This window comes from Martes martes, assembly GCF_963455335.1.
Source record: "Martes martes genome assembly, chromosome: 8".
Lineage (NCBI taxonomy): Eukaryota > Metazoa > Chordata > Mammalia > Carnivora > Mustelidae > Martes > Martes martes.
Genome location: NC_137895.1, coordinates 116,786,900 through 116,792,351, shown reverse-complemented (window position 1 = coordinate 116,792,351; position 5,452 = coordinate 116,786,900).

Here is a 5,452-nt window from a genome sequence, read left to right as displayed (position 1 = left end):
CAGGGGGAGAAGCCGACTCCCCACTGGGACCCCAGGATCAGGACCTGAGCAGAAGGCAGATGCTTAACTGACTGAGCCACCCAGACGCCCCCAACCATGTGTACATATATATGAAAATTACAAATGCCGAGCTGGAATATACACGAGGGGCCATGGAAGGCTGAATGTTCCAGCAGGACTGACAGGCCTCTTCATTCTTGGGCAATTAATGTGGCATCAGGACCGGTAGCCTTGCTTACCCCCAGCAGAGTCTCCCGGTGCCTGTCTCCCTCCCCTCTGGCCGCACACACGCCCCGGGGAGAAGGTCCACCTGCAGCTTGCCTGCCCTTGCGAGAGTCTTACTGTCTTCCTCCCCAGCTAGGTCGTGAACGCTCTGCTCACAGGAAGGGCTGCTGTCCACTCTTTTCCCCTACTTTGCAGACACCCCTGCACAAGGGAGGTGCTCAAGGAGTGTGCGGAGGTTTGCGGGTTGATTTTTCTTCACTTCATGCCAGGTAATTTACCCCAGGCCTCTTGACATTTCTCAACCCGAACAACTCTGTAAGGGGCAATTTTATCCTTTCATCTTCTGCTGGACTGATACGTATGTATCTTTGAGGTTCGAGTTCATGCTGAAAGATCACAAATCTGGGCAGCGCACAGCCTGTCAGTCCCTCAGACTACTTTTAATTATGGCTGATACCGGAAGCAGGCTCGGAGAAAATACAGTCGCATCTCTTGGTGTGGAAATGATTTATGGAAAGCTTGTCTTATACCCACAACACACAGCTAAATTATATTCGTGCTCCTAGAATTAGATTTATCCTGTTTTTCTTATTTTCATGTGAGAAGACCATGATCTTTATGGGACAGATTCTGAAATTGTAATTCAGGTCTAAAGGAATGGGAATGAGTGGAGTGTGTGCCTGGGTACATGTGTGTTTGTGTGGTTTTTTTTCTTCCTTTCCTCCGGTTTTTTTGTTTCTTTCCTCCCTCTCTCAGTTTCGTCATAAAATACGAGAGATCAGCGGTGCCCAGCAGAAAGGGAGTGGGGATAGTCAGATGTTGTCACCTGGAGAGATTTTTTCCTTGGGTTTGAGGTCTCACCCAGATCATCCAGGATGATCTCATCTTGAGATCCTTAATCATACCCGCAAGGATACTTTTTCCAAACAAGGTCACTTTCACCCTTTTGGGGGGTTAGGACAGAAACATACTTTTTTTTTTTTTTTTTTGGTAGGTGGGCATGACTTTTGAGGGGAGAAGCTCAGGAATTCTGTTTTGAGATGTCTGTTAGATGATGTGGAAGCAGGGTCTGGAATCCTCTGGAGAGTTCAGGCCAAAGATATACATTTGGGGGTCATCAGTTTACAGGAGGAAATTAAAGTCACAAGATGGAGGTTACTGGGGAAACCCGTGTGTATAGAAAAAAGCTGTCAAAGGAGCCTGGGGGTGAGGGAGGCCCAGTGAAGGAGGCTGAGAAGGAACAGGGAGGGAAGTTGCGTGTGTGTTTTGCTGGCTCCTGTGATGCTTGGGGTCTAATAAGCTTCTAAATGAGAACGGATCTTTGGGTGCACCACATGGTAATCGCTGGTCAACTTTGACCGGCACTTTGGGCGGAATGGGGAGGGTAAAAGATTGACTGGCTTCCAAAGAAAAGGAGAGGAGAAAAACGGGAGACAGGAAATGTATCCAATTTTTTCAAGCTTTGCTGCAGGAAGAATGGAGAAATGGGTGAGTGAGAGCTGGAGGAAATGGCATCACCAGGGAGCCTTCAAGAGATGGGGCGCTGGCAGCAGACTCCTATGCTAACAGTGGAAGAGGGGATCCAACAGGGTGGAAAAGAAAAGGCGAATCGCTTGAAGAAGGTTCTGGAATAGTGAAGACAGGAGATGGGGTCACTGCCCAAGGGGAGGGCTGGCCTTCGCTGGGAGCGCTGAACTGCCCCCACAGCTGAGACAGTCCAGGATGGGGACAGCTGCAGGTAATGGCCGAGATGCTGGCTTCTGTTTGATGCACGAATGAATCTGACCAACTTTAAACCTTGCTCCTGAATTACTGGGATACGATCATCTCTTCTTCTCAGGAAAGAATGGCATATTTGAATCTGGGATTGATCGCACTTTCTCCTTCGTATAATGAAAGAGTTTTGGGGCACCTGCTGGCTCAGTTGGTGGCGCATGAAACGCTTGGTCTCCAGGATGTGAGCTTTGGCCTGAGTAGGGTACAGAGAACTGAAAAATAAAATCTTTAAGAAATGGTCATAAGTGTGCATAACTCTTAAACAATTTAATTCAAGTTTCTTTGGTCATGCTAATTTTTTTTAGCTGCGCAAATATGGCTATTGTTAAAAAATCATTTTCTTTAACTTCTTACACATCTGGGGAGAAGTATTCCTCAGATGGTTTTGGAAATCATTGTGTTTCAATGTTTGTCTTCAAGGTTACTTACAGTGTTTGGGGACACGAAGCACTTTGCTTGAAGAGGATGGGAAAAGGTGACTTTGAAGTGATCTTCAAAATTCCAGCTTTCATAAGAATAAACACCAAATGCTGAAGAAGAAAGAAATGGTCATTCTTGTGATAATGCTGGATTCATTAGTGTTCCTCTTCCAATGTTCTCAGATATTTTTATTTTAATAGCACAATTATTAAAGATGTGTACTGAAGGAATTTCCAAATAATCCAAATCACTGTTCTTAAAACCGGGAACATTCATCAAATTACCTGCGGAGAAATTATTGTTCTAATTCCCCCATGGGATCTTCAATGAGACATTTAAAACCCATCATCCTTTAATTTAAAAGAGGCAGACAATAATTGGAAGCATTCGAAGATTTCCTTCGTCTCTGAACAACCGTCCACTTAAACCAGCTCACAGTAGAGCGGCAGGGATTTTCACACACTTGTAAAACGAGGTATTTGGGGGAACATTAAAACTACAGGTGTAAGTAGTCTCGCCTCACTGTCTTTCCCATTGGTCAGGGAAGTCAAGAACTTTCAGGGCCTGTGTGGGTAAATGCCTTGCCCTTTCAATCATCTGGGTTGGCCTGAATCTAATTTACATTTGCAGTGCCCACTTTCCACCAGGCGAGGGCGGTAAGGACTCACGAGTCACCCACGCCCGGTCCAGGAGCCCTTTTTCTCAGAAGCAGGAAGATGGAGAATCTCTTTCCTTTACCTACCAAAGGCCAGATACTTCACTTTAAACTATGATAAACATAAGCGCCTCTCCTGAAGACCCCTGGCAATCCAGTCAACGAGTTCAGGATCAGGTTCCAGCCCTGGGACGATCAATTTGTGGGCGATGAGGTGAAGAACTAAGAGGGGAAGGCCCAGGACATTTCTGTCAACCTAAAAACATCTGAGAGTCTGGGTGGGGAGGAACCATGGAAAAAGGAGAGAGAACCCAAAGACGAAGGCCAAAGGGCTAGCCTTGCTCTGGATGTTGACGATTGTCCACCCTGCCTCAGGGGAGACAGGCAGCAGCTAATAAACTAATTTCTGAGTCCTGGCCTGCTTTTCTCCGTGAGTATGGCCGTTTCACCACATTACAGAAAGACATCCCTTAAGAAACGATAACATGTTTGGGGCATCCAGGTGGCTCAACGCGTGAAGTGGCTGACTCTTGATTTCAGCTCAGGTGGTGTTCTTAGGGTCTTGAGATCCAGCCTGGCCTCTGGCTCAGCGCTCAGCATGGAGTCTGCCAGTTCCTCTCCCTTTGCTCCTCCTTCTGCTTTCTCCTTTCTCAAATAAATAAATAAATAAAATCTTAAAAAAAAAAAAAAAGAAATGATAACATGTTTATAAGATGAGACATTCTGGAAGTTACTCTTTAAGACAAAGAAATAATGAGAACAATGAGGGAGAGCCAAGAAACAGTGAGATGCTGTGTCAGTCACCTGCAGAGACTAGATGGGAAGGATATTTCAGAAAGAATTTCTAGTTCTTATAGCCATTACGGACAACAGTATGGAAGGTCCTCAGGAAATTAAAAATAGAAGTATCATATGATCCAGGATTCCCACTGGATTCCAGTTCCAAAGGAACTGAAATTAGATTTCAAAGAGATATCTGCACTCCTACGTTCACTGCAACGCTTTTCACAAGAGCCAAGATATGGCAACAACCTAAGTGTCTGCCCTCAAGTGAAAGGATAAAGAAAATACGGTAGGCACACACAATGGAATATGATTCAATCCTAATTAGGAAAGAGATCCTGCCAGTTGTGACAACAAATGACATTATGACAACATGGATGGAGCTTGAGGGCATAATGCTAAGCAAAATAAGCCAGTCACAGGATTAATACTACCTGCTACCACTTAAGGAGGAATTTAAGAGTCAAACTCATAGAAGCAGAGAAAATGGTGGTTACCAGGGGTGAAGAGAGAGGGGCATGGAGAGGGGATGGTTTAAGGCTACCAAGTTTCAGGTATGCTAGGTAAATGGTTCTGGAGCTCTACAGTATACAGTATAGTGTCCGTAGCTCGCAACGCTGCATTATCTACTGAAAATTTGCTAAGAGAGTAGATCTTACGGTTGTGTCCTTACCACGTACACACAAAATAATGAGGGCAAGAGTGTTGGAGGGAACTTTGAGAGGTGGTGGATGTTTGTGACCTTGATGATGGTGGCTGGAATCCTATATACTTGTCCCTGAAGTATTTGAACTGTTGGAAAAAGAAGAAAAAGAAACAGAGAAAGAGAAGGAAAGGAAGAAAGAAGAGAAAAGAAAAGAAAGAGAGAAAAGAGAAAAAATGAGTGAAAGAAGGAAGAAGGGGTAGGGAAGGGAGGGAAGTTGGAGGAAAGGAAGGAAAGAAGGGAGGGAAGGGGAGGGAGAGAAAGGAAGGGAAGGAGGGAGGAGCGTCTGGCTGGCCTGGTTGGGGGGAACGTGTACCTCCTCACGCTGGGGTCATGAATTCGACCACCATGTTGGGTGTAGAGATTATTCAAATAAACTTAGAAAAAACGAAAAAGAACTTGTAGATCTTTTTTTTTTTTTAAGATTTTATTTATTTGACAGACAGAGATCACAAGTAGGCAGAGAGGCAGGCAGATAGGGAGAGGAGGCAGCAGGCTCCCTGCGGAGCAGAGAGCCTGATGCAGGGCTCTATCCCAGGCCGGTGGGATCAAGACCCTGAGCTGAAGGCAGAGGCTTTAACCACTGAGCCACCCAGGCGCCCCTAGAACTTGTAGTTCTTAAGGAAATTTAAAATAATACTAGACTATGTGGATCAGACGCGTTTCACAGAGTCATTTATTTCATGTACCTTTTTTTCTTTTTCAAAGAAAGCCAATATGTTTCTAATATTTCACACTGGATTCCCAACAATTTAAATGCATTTTTTGAACAGCACGTTACATGTTTCTAATATTTCACACTGGATTCCCACTAAATTAAACGTATTTTCTGAACAGCACGTTACTTCTAGGGCTGAACATCTGAATTGTTACTTCAGCAGCAGAGAGAC